This window comes from Triturus cristatus, chromosome 4_1 (assembly GCF_964204655.1).
Source record: "Triturus cristatus chromosome 4_1, aTriCri1.1, whole genome shotgun sequence".
Classification (NCBI taxonomy): domain Eukaryota; kingdom Metazoa; phylum Chordata; class Amphibia; order Caudata; family Salamandridae; genus Triturus; species Triturus cristatus.
The window spans coordinates 325,744,704-325,759,956 of NC_140585.1; the positions used below are offsets into that span (position 1 = coordinate 325,744,704).

At 44.6% G+C, this 15,253-nt stretch overlaps 1 protein-coding gene across 3 annotated transcripts in view; it reads left to right on the forward strand.

The window, feature by feature from the left end:
* LOC146854879 (sodium- and chloride-dependent betaine transporter-like) overlaps positions 1-15,253 on the forward strand; it is an 898,269-nt gene that overhangs the window by 307,810 nt on the left and 575,206 nt on the right. The window contains exon 1 of one of the 3 annotated variants that reach the window (XM_085652288.1): positions 1,350-1,432. The exons of the other annotated variants lie outside the window; for them this stretch is intronic. The gene's annotated coding sequence lies outside the window, so the exon portion shown is untranslated. Of the gene's footprint in view, positions 1-1,349; positions 1,433-15,253 lie in introns of those variants that run through there. 3 annotated transcript variants of the gene reach the window in all.

Sequence of the window (15,253 nt, forward strand, 5' to 3'; positions counted from 1 at the left end):
AACGCATGCTGTTACAACGAAATTTTTACAACGCAAATGCAGTGACAACGCAAGTCTTTACAACGCAAGTCTTTACATCGACTTGCACTAGATGGCGTGCTAACATTAAAAAAGTGTAATTTACTATTCTAACTCCAGTCCACGTAACAGTAGGGAAGGTGTTTGGATAGTAAACTACACTATTTTTAATGTTAGCACGCCATCTAGTGCAAGTCGATGTAAAGACTTGCGTTGTAATGGCATGCGTTGTCAATGCATTTGCGTTGTAACAGTTTCGTTGTAATGGTAGTGCGTTGTAAAAGTTGCGTTGTAAAGGTTGTTCCCCCCATAAAACATGCCTAGAAACAGCCCACAAATGGACCACACACTGACCTGTCAAACTAGCCCTTCTGGAACTGCCAGATTGCTCTATATGCCAGTCCGACAATGACCTTGGTTTCGGATGCAAGTCTATTGCATCTTATTCAGAAGTTGTATACAAATACTTGGATGCAAATTCACACCGGCAATGACCCATTTTTCATGAAACTAATGTAAATTGATAAAAGCAAGGCTGCGTTTTGTCTCCTGTACTGTTTAATAGCTACACTAGAGAACTCTTTAACCAGTATAAAGGAGTGAGTTGTTCCCCTCGCAAATTAGAGGGGCAGCATATGGATGATGACTTATGTGTATGAACTATTATCAACCTATAAAACATCTAGTGGCCTCCAGTTAACTTTTCTAGCAAAGTATAGTCAACGTAAGAGAGAATCACAGGAAAACAAAGATTATTATTTTTGGAAAGTCACCGACCTCATACTTTTGAAGGATGAACTAAAGACATTGTACATGAATATGGCTACCTTAGCATAACAAGCATTGGCATTGCCAATAGGTTTTGCCTTTGGGATCTTATAAGTGTATAACTGGAGCTATTGGCTTTGCCCATGTGTTTAAGCTATGTTGGGCACTTACTTCAAGGGACTTTTAGTGCGTAGGAGACTGGGGAGAGAAGGTGGTGGGTAATCACGTTGGCAGATCAATGAGACATAGAAGATAAACAGGATACAGGAAATCAATTATAAACAAACCAAAACGTGCCTCCAGTAGGGTAAGGAATCTGCCTCTTTTAGGGGAATGTGGCGAATATATGTCGTTACTACGCATTCCGTTGCAACGCATGCCTTTACCACGCATGCGTTACAACAAAATGTTTTTTCCTCGCATTGCCCTTACCTCGATCTTGCCTTTACCCCGCTTTTTCGTTTTTTGGGGGGAGACCCCCCCAAGCCCCCTTTCTTCTTGTTTTTCCCTTTTTCTTAGGTCTTCGCCGACACTAACGATGGACTGACGCTTTTTTTTCCGACCAGGAAGACGTTTTTCCGTGATGACGTTGCTTGCGTGCTAAAGACGTCGTTGAAGCAATACGCGTTGTGAAGACGCTTACGAGGTAAGTGTATCGTTGTAAACGTATCGCGTAGAAAATGCTTCGTGGTAAAGGCTGTTTCCCGAATGTGGCAGACTTCGGCGCCCATTAGAAGCTACCCAGTCGTCCATTTTTGGCCAAAAAGGTTATAATAGAGGTGCAATGTTACCGCACAGCGGTGTTCCTGGATCCTTTAAAAGTGCATGGAATTCTAGCAGATTACCACCTGCTAAAAGCATAGCTTGCATTAAGGGCTTATATGTGGAAATCGGTGCAGTAACATTGATTTTGTAACGTTAGTCCCAAATGTATATGACTGTACGAGGTGTTATCGCTCTTTCTCTATTATAACAAAGCGTTTGGATTCGCAAGAACGAGAATAAAAGTTAGAGTAAAAGAGAGAGAATGGAAGGGAGAACAAAAAAATGAAATGCAGGGTGAATGATGGTAAAGCTTAGCTTTAATGTACTATGCACAAAAGACAGTTTTGCTGCACAACTGAAACTAGGCAATCAAACTAACCAAAGTGAAGTCTCGGCATTGAAAATCCTGATGCAGTAAATATAAGAGGATGGCCAAGGTGGAGGAAAGAGTGAACAGGCGACTGAGCTGCTGGGTTTCAAGTGAGGAGTTATTAGATACCTAAGCCTTTAAGATAGGTCTGTTGTCTGAAGCCTGAGCTTTAAGTTTGGTGTCAATTTAGGGTAGTACCGCTATCTGAAACCTGGCCTGCAAATTCTGTGCACCCTACTACAAGTGCTGTATGCTCTGTTTCACCTGAAGGATAGCTCTGCATAAAGCAAACGTCTAAAGCCAGGTTTTGTGTCTTATGTGGGTTGCTGTAGCCTGGGCCTTTGTGAAACCTGAGCTATAATCCACCTCTCTAAAATGTAATGGCGGTACCAATAAGGTGTCCATATGGTACCATGTCATCCAAGACACCATATCACAGCCATGCTTTTTCCTCTACAAATCAGGGCAGCTTGCCCTTTAGAATTAAATGAGAACGCAATTGATTGTTAAGTAACAGCTCAGAACTGGAACACGGTGTCTCGGATGACCTGGAGTGGTGGAGAGACCTTATGTAAATCCGGGCTAACTTGAGAAATAGCATGCTGTGAGCTGATGTGAAAACATCCCAACCCAAACGGGAAGGCGAAGCCACATAAGCATAAAGGCATGTCACCTTCCTGTCGGCTGCCCCTTAAATTCATTTGGTATAATCCATTACATAAAAAACAACCTCAGGTACAATCTGGCCACGTTTCCTTCCGCGTGAACATCATACAGGTGTACTTGTTGTTAACCACTCTTTCTTTGTGCAAAATTATGTGGTAAGTAACAAGCAAATGAGCTTTGTGATAGTGCAGAGTCGTACAGTAGGTGTAATTTTATTTCCACCAAATGTTGTCTGGAAGCATTGGAACTGAATGCATCCAGGTTATATTGGGTCACACCCGCTGAATGATTAAGCTAACCCATATACTATCTAGAGATTCCTCCTTTTTCACTTTGATCGTTCTGGGATATAAGGTGGCATATTGAGGACTGAGCATACAAACTAGAGATAAGTAAGTTGTGAAGCGAATTTAGAGGGTAACCTTTACCTTGACTCAGATTTTTTTATTTACTTATCGTCACAGGATTTGTTATAAAAACACATGGCTTCCTGATGAAGGCTTTTAGCCACAACACGCGTAGGAGATTACATCATACAGAAATGACAGATGAAAGGAATACATTATACAGGCCTTAAGTTACAATATTGACCTCAGAAGAAAGACGAATATATTGTATAGTGACTGTGTATTAACCATATTAAATAACAAGGATTCTTTACTGAATGCTAGAAATAAATACAAGAATTCCTTTCCTTATTGATTACCAGTCATTTAAGCCTTTATCAACCTTAAAAGAAAGGCATATATGTCTGTTTATGGACATTTTAATATCATATTTAGGTGATACACTGTATTATATGGAAGGATGAGAGGGGCTGTACGATTGAATGCTTGAGATATCTGTGACAAACAGTATGGATGGTATGTTTTAGAAGAAGTATAAAGTATATTATTTACATAAATTGATATAAATATATATTTTTTAATTTTCATATAATAATTGTACTATATTAGACTATATTGTGGGGTTTTGGTTTTTGGTCAGGATGCCCCAAGAATAACAGAGTAATATGTAACCACTATTGAAACATATAGTTGACTAAGAATTTTTAGTACAATTGGTAGGCTCCTGAGATGCCATTATAAGGTTCATTTACCAGACAGGGCTCCAACAGCCAGCCCCTTGTGCCAAGGTCGAATATGTGACGTTATCCCGCAATCAATTACCCCGCATACCATCACCCCTCATTTATTATAACGCAATTACAATGGCCCCGCAAATTATCACAGTGCAAACTTTTACAACGACTATGCCTTTACCACGCATGCCATTACAACGCAAAGGCTTGCGTGGTAAAGGTATACCCATTGTAAAAGTTTTAAACGTAAGTGAGAGTACCCTACCCTACCCTACACCCTAATGTAGTACCCCTGCCTGCCACTCCCTCGACACCCAGTCCTTTTCCTACATTTACACTACCCAGCATGACCCCCCCAACACTACCATAAACCACTTCTCTGCACTACACAACCAATACAACAGTACCCTAAAACACTACCCCCAGCACGACCCTACACTACACAAACACCACAACACTACCCTACACTACACAAACACTACCCTAAACCCTAAACCCTAAAACACTACCCCCAGCACGACCCCCCCAAGCCCCAGTCCGGTCCGTACACTCAAACACTACCCTGCACGACCCCCGGCACTACCCTAAACCCTAAAACACTACCCTACACTACACAAACACCACAACACTACCCTAAACCCTAAAACATTACGCCAGCACGGCCCTACACTACACAAACACCACAAAACTACCCTAAAACACTACCCTGCATGACTCGCCGACACTACCTTAAACCCTAAAACACTACACTACACAAACACCACAACACTACCCTAAACCCTAAAACACTACCCCAGCACCACCCTACACTACACAAACACCACAACACTACCCTAAAACACTACCCAGCATGGCCCCCAACACTACCATAAACTACTATTCTGCACTACACAAACACTACAACAGTACCCTAAAACACTACTTTCCAGGACGACCCTACAATACACAAACACCACAACACTACCCTACACTACACAAACACTACCCTAAACCCTAAAACACTATCCCCAGCATGACCCCCCGACCCCCGTTCAGGTCCGTACACTCAAACACTACCCTGAACGACCCTCAACACTACCCTAAACCCTAAAACACTACCCTACACTACACAAACACCACAACACTACCCTAAAGCACTACTCCCAGCACGACCCTACACTACACAAACACCACAACACTACCCTAAACCCTAAAAAGCTACGCTGCACGACGCTCGACACTACCTTAAACCCTAAAATACTACCCTAAACTACACAATCACCACAACACTACCCTAAACCCTAAAACACTACCCCAGCACGACCCTACACTACACAAACACCACAACACTACCCTAAACCATAAAACACTACCTTGCACGACCCCCCGACACTACCCTAAACCCTAAAACACTACCCTACACTACACAAACACAACAACACTACCCTAAACCCTAAAACACGGCCCCCAGCACGACCCTACACTACACAAACAGCACAACACTACCCTGAACCCTAAAACACTACCCTACACTACACAAACACTACCCTAAACCCTAAAACACTCCCTGCTCCATGGTTCTCAGAGGCTCTCAGACTAGAAAAGCAACAATGTAGAAACCTCGAGAGGCATTGGCGGAAAGACTACGGCAAAAATGAAAAAATCTGCTACAAAGACGCACTTATCAAATATAAACTTCTCATTGTGCAGGAGAAAAGTAAATACTACACTAGACAGATTGAATCCGCTCAAGATTCTAACAAACAACTAAATCAGGTAGTAGCCAAGCTATCAGGACAAGCATCGAACTTCACCATAGCTCCCTCACAATCCCTATGCAACTCACTTGCCAGCTACTTCTCCAAAAAGGTCAATGACATATATGCCAACTTCTCCTCTCAACCCAAGATAGACCATCAGCTTTCGAATCATTACATTTCTGAACCCTCTCCCTCTTTCTCAGAATTTGATCAAATCTTACCGCATCAGATCACAAACTAAATTTCCATCGTTATATCAGGATCCGCCACCGACCCCTGTCCACCCTCTATTCTAAAACCTATCTCCGATCTTATAGTTCCCAGCCTCTCTAACATATGTAATGCGATGTTTAAAACAGGCATCTTTGCTTAAAAACACAACCTTGACCCAACTGATACAAAAAATTTCAGACCCATCGCTAGCCTTTCATTCCCAGCAAAAATCTTCGAAAAAGTTATGAACTCCCAGCTATCCAAATACATTGAAGACAACATCTTACTGGATGACACGCAATTTGGTTTCCGGAAGGGCCATGAAACCGAGACAACCCTTATAAAGGCATCAGAGGAGATTAGGACGATACTGGATCAAGGTGGTGCCGCTGCCCTGATACTTTTGGACTTGTCAGCGGCATTTGACACGGTCGACCATGCCACCCTGATCGACCGTGTCACAAACATAGGTATCAGACACACGGCTAGAGCCCTTTTAACCTCGTTTCTCACCAACCGCACGCAATCAGTGAGTCTTGGCATTTTTAACTCCCCACAACTCGACCTCCCATGTGGCGTGCCACAAGGATCATCACTTAGTCCGACACTATTTAATATCTATGTGTCGGACTTGGCCAGAGTCATCAAAGCACATGGGATAGGTCTCACTTCCTATGCTGATGACACACAATTGGTGCTTGCAGTGCACAACGAGTAGCAGCCAATTTCCAGGAAGGCATGCTGGCCATCAGTACATGGATGGCTAATAATTGCCTAAAACTTAACTCTGAAAAAACAGAGGTAATGATTTTTGGCAAATTATCCCCGGGCTGGTCCCCCTCCTGGTGGCCGACCATATTGGGACCTCCTCCACTCCCTGTATCTAAGGTCAGAAACTTGGGTATCATATTTGACGACAATCTGTCCTTCGCACCTCATGTCAACTCTGTTGTTTCATCATCATTCTACAAACTGAGAATGATAAAAAAAACTCACCATTCCTTCCACTCACTGCTGGAAAGACCCTGGTGAGCACCTTAGTCATGTCAAAAATTTACTACTGTAACAGCCTCTTCATGAATGCACAGAGTAAAATCCTCAATAAATTACAGCTGGTCCAGAACTCAGCTGCCAGAATCCTATCAGGAACCCCCAAGCACAAATCCATCTCAAAAGTGCTGCTACAGTATCACTGGCTTCCGATAAGAAGCCAAATTAAATTCAAGGCCCTCTGCATCGCTTACAAAGCTACCCGCAATACTGGACCTTTGTTCCTGAAGGAAGCTCTGGGTGCTTACACCCCTAACAGAGCTTTACTGTCATCCACAGCGAACTTGTTAAGGGTTCCCCGCACTAAGACAGCCTCATGGGGTGACAGACGATTCACCGTTGCCACGGCCAAGCTGTGGAATTCTCTTCCAATCCACATCAAGTTTAGCCCGACCCTACTTGCCTTCAGGAAAATAACAAAAACATGGCTATTCAGCCAATAGTCTATAGTCTCTGGTTCTTGCTTACCATCCATAGCAACGAGACACCCACGGGTATTTGCGCGCTTTACAAATTGTATAAAATAAATAAATAAAAATAAATACCCCAGCACAACCCCCCCACCCCTAATAAATGAACCCAATCCCCCTTACCTCTCCCTCCTCGTGGTTCCTCTCTCCTCCTGGTTCCTTCTTCACGAAGTCTGTCGTCTGTCTCTGAGGGGCAGAGCACGTCATGGTGAGGAAACGGAAGAGCCTCTGTTTCCTCACAACGACGTGGATCACCCAAACAGTTTTTTTCACAAAGCGTGTGCATTTACCATACATGCCTTTACAACGTTGTAAAGGCATGCGTGGTAAATACACATGCGTTGTAAAAAAATGTGGAGTGATGGTATGCAAGGTCAAAGTCCTCGCGGAGTAATGGTATGCGGGGTCAAAGTCCGCTTAAAAGTGGATAACCGCCTGGGTCTGCAGTCAGTGTCTGTGTGAGAGGTAATATCAGAGTGTATTGTTCACAAGCAGGTAACCCTCTGATGTGAGCTTAATGTGAACATAGTGTGCCCTCTAAACATCAACAAACAGTCCCCAACTCTCACCTCCTTGAGCAGATTGCCAATGGTTAGGTGCCCCAAAACCAGCAAACCTTCAACCTGAGTATAACAGTGTGCCAGTGGCAAAAGCACTCCAAAGATCTTCAGTGGGACGTGGCCAATCTCCATAAAACCACATAAAACCACATATGTGCAGACCACCTGTTGCTCGACATCCCAATGTGAAATGCAACGAGTGGCACCCAACATTCTTTCTAATGAGCGCCAAGGAACAGGTATAGATAATCTGTGGAATGTTCTCTCTCCCTGGGACCAATTCCGGTAGACCTTTGTCACTACCAGACCACTTCTGGTAACGGCAAAGAACATTAACAAGGGATCAGTCAGTAATCATCAGTTGTGCAAGGTGGTCAGGAGTGGGCCCTGGGTAGGTCTCTCTATGACTGGGTCCGAGTCAGTGCCAGCACAGGATGAGTCAGAGAGTCGATCTCCATATGGTGCGTGGGCTGAACTGCTGAGGTGACTTGCAGCCTCCAGGGCAGCCTCCTTTTGAAGGACCATCTGTCTACTGGTTGGGTGCCCCCCTGCTGAACGTGCTCTATGGTGTCTCTTTCATCTCTATGTTTGAGATGAGGGACGAGGGGGGAACCGTCCAAACCAGTGCGTTGTCTCTTGATCCAGTCCCACTCTACCTCTGGTGTGTAGAAGAAATGTGAAAGGTCATTCACAATAACATTGAGGCGGGCGAGAAACAGCATGTAATGGAATGTGAGCTTAGCTTCCAGGAATTAGGTCCTCTTATGTTGGACCGCCAGTGTGTAGTCCGGGAAGATGTTGATCATGCTATTGCCAACACGTAGAGGGCCAGATGATCGGGCTGTGCACCTTATGGTGTCTCTGTCCCTGTAGTTGAGTAGCCTGGCTACTACAGGACAAGGTGACGCTCCTGGCAGAGAGGGTCTCACTGGTACGGGATACGCCCTCTCCAGGATGAAGAATGGCGAGAGGCCCTGGGAGGAGGGGCCACATCGGTGCAGAACCACTTCTCGAGATAGGTCATGATGTCATTGCACACTGCCCCCTAGAGGAGACCTACCATCCTGATGTTGTTGTGCCTGCCACTGCCTTCCGCGTTCTCTGCTCTTTAATTGCGTAGTGTGACTTTTTCGGTGAGAGACGCAACCTGTCTTTGTAACTCATTAACGATTGGATGCACGGTATAGAGAATAGTTTCAGTAGACTTTACTTTATATGCAGGTTTGAGGTTGTCGTCCTTCAATATGGTCATATCTCTTGCCACTCTATCTATTTTGGCCTTGAGAGTCTCCCTTGTGGCATTAATGACCTCCTGAATGTGATCTAGCTTGTCAGGGACCAAACTCCACACAGAGGCCCTTCATCATCAAGCTGTGTCTCCTCCACGTAAGGTGGCATAGTATCTGGGCCTGATTGGGTGCTCCCCCCCACCACCTGTTCCCTGGTCGATCTGTCGTGACCTATGCTGCGGCAAGTCCAAAGTTGAGGTCAGCAGTGCACCCCGGATGAATGTCCTAGTGGAGGGCCCAGGGCAAAGTCACGCTGCTTTTGTTTGCTGTTGCCCATAAGTCCAGATGTATCCTGTATTCACGAGTATTGTCACAAATGTAAGGCACTCAGATAGTGAGGGGGGGTACAGTATGTCTTGCTGGTATCCAGGGAAGTGACTGGCCGGAGCCACTGGTTGTCAGTGTAAGCTGCCTGTTGCCTTGGGTTGCAGCCAGAGGGTTGCATCCAATGTTCTTAGTTATTCGGCCTGAGATGTGGCACAAGCCAGCTGGATCGAATGAGTTCCCCTCTAGGGCACCCCGCTCATCAGTGTACAGAGTACCTGGGAGTAGGGCTGATGATCCGCGGGAACAGATGCACTGACCTATCTATGCAGCAGGCTCTGGCAGCTGTAAAGGGGTTGCTACACAGCACAGACTGCCAGTGACCAGTGTAGTAGGCCGTGTTTGTGGAAGGTGACAGGTACAGCACCGACATGGGTGGTTACTGCTGGGGTCCCGGGGGCCCAACAGATCAGCTGGGGATGCCTTCAGGACAGTGGCAGCAAGACGCTCAGTGTCGGGTGCCACAGGTCGTGCCAGCCATCTAGGGCCTATCAGCGGCACCGCCAGTCGACATCTTAGTATTGCCACGAGGATCCCGTAACCTCCAACACACGCTCCTGCAGTGCTATATGCACTCATATGTACTGGGATAATGTTATGACCTTTAACTACCAGTATTTTAATTGGCTACCAGTATTTTGATTCACTCTCTGTGTGTTTTAATTCACTCTATCTTGAATTTACGACATCATTTTTTGTGCACTGGCATTTTGACTTGTGATTTCATTTCATGTCTCCTTATAGTTTCAGAGTAAGAGTGTTTACCTTCTCAGCACAGAGCAAAACAGCCTTGCTTGGAATAGAACGTATTGGATGTGTGGTTAAAAGCATGAGAGACAGAAATGTCTGGAATGTGCTTCTCTGTCTCTGAGGGTATTGCTGTAAGCTGTGGTGCGCAAATGTGAACTATGCTGTACTTTGGGAAATTAAGTTTTAACTATTGGCTTTATCGTGCTCTAACTCCGTCTTGAATTCTGACTCTGTCTGGCTTGAGTTCTGCTAACACAAGCAGGCCCCCGAGTTACTCGTGGTTTTCCAGGTTATTTGCGTTCAAGATTGTTTTCCTCTTTGAGGGTGTTTTCTGTACTTTTGGAGATGTTTTCTACTTTCGCAAGCTTCACTAAGATACGGGGCTGGAACATGTATTGTGGGAGCATGAAGAGAATGCATGAGGAATCTTTTGCATTGGAACACTTACAGGAGCCTGGCCAGCACCAGTCAGTTTCCTTGACGTATGGGGTGTCTTTGTGCATTGAGAGTATTATAAAACTGGGGTTTCTTAGCTTTGAAAACCATGTTCTTTCCTGAAAGGCGCAACTTCTAGGTGCTGCATTTCCCGGCTTGAAGAGTCTCTTGACCCCAGTGACTGTAATTTGGTGTCCCCCGGTCTTGTGAGGGCTACGATGAAGATATTGCAGCCGGTGTGGTATTTTCTCTGATCATTGGTATTGAGATATATATAGATCTATTGTTATTTCTACATGTGTTTTTGTCTGTGTGCTGAGAGACCAGTCTGTGAAGTATTTCTGGGCCCGATTCACAAAAGTAATCTGAGACAAAATCCTAACTTTACGACTTTCGGTATTCACAAAAGGCATTTAGGAGTAGTAAAGTTAGGAATCCTAACTTTACTATTACTAAACTGAGACAAAACCCTAACTTTATGACTTTCGGTGTTCACAATAGGCATCTAGGAGTAGTAAAGTTAGGATTTTGTTTAAGTTTAGGAGTAGTAAAGTTAGGAATCCTAACTTTACTACTCCTAAATGCCTTTTGTGAATACCTAAAGTCGTAAAGTTAGGATTTTGTCTCAGGTATTCTCCTATTAATTTATTAATTGCTTAGGTTTTGTTCCGTTGCATTTCACTTATTAATGTTTCATTATTCTCTGACTAGTGTTTTTGCATTTGGTTTACCATAATTATCTGCTTGTGTTTTATCCCATGCATTTGATTATTTTGTGTTTCATTATCATTTGCTTGCACATGTATATAAGTATGTTTACATTTTGCATGTTGTTTGACCTGATTTATTTGACATCTGGGAAATCCTTTCTGTTAGAGAGTGTTTCCCTAATAAAACTAAGGTTGGGCGACAACTTCCGTTCCGCTCGCGGAACTTGTTAAATTTTGACATTTTCGCGTTCCATGCGGAAAGCGAAAATGTCAAAACTTCCGCGATCCGCGGCGGAACGGAATTCAAGGGGGGCATGAGGGTAGAGGTATTGCACAGGATTCATTCTGGCACAATGCTCCTGTCACAAAAATTAAACCTCAACAGGAAGCACTTACAGATATAAATAAAGCAGGTGCCCGAGTTGAAGCTCAAATTCAGTAACGCATTAATTAGCACAAAACATTCGTGAGCACGGTCGAGGCTAGGCAGGTGTGCTTTCTCCCCATATCTACCGTCAACAATTTGCTGTACTACTTGATGGAGCTCTGTGCACCCATGAGTTTCTAGAGCGCAATCCCCGTGTAGTTCCTGACACCAGGAGGTTCTGTGTTCTCATCTGCTGCTCTGATCGGTCTCTGGCCCTTTATAAACAAGAGACATGTGAACTGCATGGGAGCCCCGCCCGTTTGGCCCCGGCCCACACACCAGCGGTGTGCAACATCTTCCCACCATTTCCCCCACTATGATGGACAGCTCACTCGAGGGACTCCGGCGCCCGTCGGCGTGGTGGCAACGTTACAGACACACATCGTCGCTGTAGACAACTCTTCTGGCCCTTTACGCAGCTGTAGGGTAGGAAAAGCACTATACATTTACCCAACGAGGTAGCACTTACTGATTAGCCAGTGGAAAGTACTCCAGTTGAGTAGAGGTATTGCACAAAACGGTGGCATCTTCTTGGGTAAATATGCAGGGCAGGATTCATTCTGGCACGATGCTCCTGTCACAAAAATTAAACCTCAACAGGAAGCACTTACAGATATAAATAAAGCAGGTGCCCGAGTTGAAGCTCAAATTCATTAACGCATTAATCAGCACAAAACATTTGTGAGCACGGTTGAGGCTAGGCAGGTGTGCTGTCTCCCCATATCTACCATCAACAATTTGCTGTAATCCTTGATGGAGCTCTGTGCATCCATGAGTTTCTCGAGCGCAATTCCCGTGTAGTTTCTGACACCAGGAGGTTCTGTCTCCTCATCTGCTGCCTGATAAGTCTCTGGCCGTTTATAAACAAGAGGCATGTGAACTGCATGGAAGCCCCGCCCGTTTGGCCCCGGCCCACACACCAGCGGTGTGCAACGTCTTCCCACCCTTTCCCCCACTATGATGGACAGCTCACTCGAGGGACTCCGGCGCCCATCGGCGTGGTGGCAACGTTACAGACACACATTGTCGCTGTAGACAACTCTTCTGGCCCTTTACGCAGCTGTAGGGTAGGAAAAGCACTATACATTTACCCAACGAGGTAGCACTTACTGATTAGCCAATGGAAAGTACTCCAGTTGAGTAGAGGTATTGCAAAAAACGGTGGCATCTTCTTGGGTAAATATGCAGGGCAGGATTCATTCTGGCACAATGCTCCTGTCACAAAAATTAAACCTCAAAAGGAAGCACTTACAGATATAAATAAAGCAGGTGCCAGAGTTGAAGCTCAAATTCAGTAACGCATTAATCAGCACAAAACATTTGTGAGCACGGTCGAGGCTAGGCAGGTGTGCTGTCTCCCCATATCTACCATCAACAATTTGCTGTAATCCTTGATGGAGCTCTGTGCATCCATGAGTTTCTCGAGCGTAATCCCCGTGTAGTTCCTGACACCAGGAGGTTCTGTCTCCTCATCTGCTGCTCTGATCGGTCTCTGGCCCTTTATAAACAAGAGGCATGTGAACTGCATGGAAGCCCCGCCCGTTTGGCCCCGGCCCACACACCAGCGGTGTGCAACGTCTTCCCACCCTTTCCCCCACTATGATGGACAGCTCACTCGAGGGACTCCGGCGCCCGGCGGCGTGGTGGCAACGTTACAGACACACATCGTCGCTGTAGACAACTCTTCTGGCCCTTTACGCAGCTGTAGGGTAGGAAAAGCACTATACATTTACCCAACGAGGTAGCACTTACTGATTAGCCAGTGGAAAGTACTCCAGTTGAGTAGAGGTATTGCACAAAATGGTGGCATCTTCTTGGGTAAATATGCAGGGCAGGATTCATTCTGGCACGATGCTCCTGTCACAAAAATTAAACCTCAACAGGAAGCACTTACAGATATAAATAAAGCAGGTGCCCGAGTTGAAGCTCAAATTCAGTAACACATTAATCAGCACAAAACATTTGTGAGCACGGTCGAGGCTAGGCAGGTGTGCTGTCTCCCCATATCTACCATCAACAATTTGCTGTAATCCTTGATGGAGCTCTGTGCATCCATGAGTTTCTCGAGCGTAATCCCCGTGTAGTTCCTGACACCAGGAGGTTCTGTCTCCTCATCGGCTGCTCTGATCAGTCTCTGGCCCTTTATGAACAAGAGGCATGTGAACTGCATGGAAGCCTCGCCCGTTTGGCCCCGGCGCCTCGCAGGTGAAAAGCTTCCCTGTCTTTTTTGTATTTGCTGACACTCTTCAAATTAAACCAAATCTTCTGCGTTGACGCGTTTTGGTGGGAATATATAATTAAAGCCACCTTCCTCAGGACTAACAATTTTCTTCCCTCAGCCACATTGTTCACTGATATAATTATAGTTCTGAAAAACAATACAGTTCGAGAGGGAGGGTCCAAGGGAAAGGTTTTAAAGACCACTACGGATTATATCCCCAAGCAAATAATGGCAAATACAAAGAAATCCTTGGGTCTAATCATATACCGATAGTGTATATGAATCAATAATACTCCTTCAAGAAGAATGTATTAGATAAACAGAAGAGTTGTGCTCAAGGGCAGATCCCTTTATAGGACGTAATCCCTCACTCACCAAAGGTGACATGCTTCATCATAGGGATTCTCCTCCCAAATGAAACACCTAGTTCCTTTGAGGGCTACAAACCGTCACTGTGAGGGAGGAGCTCTAGGATGTTTTATTGGAGTGTAAAGGGTATCCTAAACCCGCCTATGATGAGCCAAGCATATGAGTGAGGTCGCAACACAAAGTAATCAGCAATGTGAAAGATGTGAAAAAGTGAGTGAAATCTAAAACTGGCTAGTGGGCATGGAACAACAATTTTAATAAAGATATGCCTACTGTCAGGATTAAAAAAGCAGTGCACCAGCGGTATGGATTTGAACCGCTATGGTGTGATGATTATTGGTCAACATGGTTCAGCCTTAATGAGCCATAATCGGATCAGGCTTTCGTCAGGACCTTAACAAATAATGCTGCTGCTGAGAAACAGTGAATGGAACAGAAAAAATTTGAATTCCTCAAAAAGGATATCCTACCAAGATATAATCTTTGGTCTGTCAATAACAAGGTGTCATGTTACCTGCAGACAAAGAAACATAATAATTGTCAGATATGTGAAGTGAACAATATGATTCAAATAAGTCATATTTAAGGATCCACAAAGGATGAATACATTAAATGAAAACACCTTACCCGCTATTGCTGGGTACAAAACCTCACCTCTACCTGGCAACCGCTCAGGAAGGGAGCACCGCTCTACAGAAAACTAAAATTGTAGAGTGTGAGTGTCAATAAACACACCAAATTATAACCTGCATGTCTATCAATCAAAGTAGCCTTCTATATGGACATGAGGTGAACCTGTTTGGTCTCGAGGATTCAGATACACAAACAAGAAGCTTCGAAGAACGGAGGGAGGGATAAAACCGCTCAAAATCATTTCATATGAGAAGAAATATATTGAGAAGGATTATATTCTAAAAGGTTTAGCAGAGTCCTGCAAAACCTAACCCTCTCCTATGCAACAAAGAGTTATACATATAATACCTTAATGGGGAAACAAGCACATAATTCTGACTGTTAGCAGAGCCAGC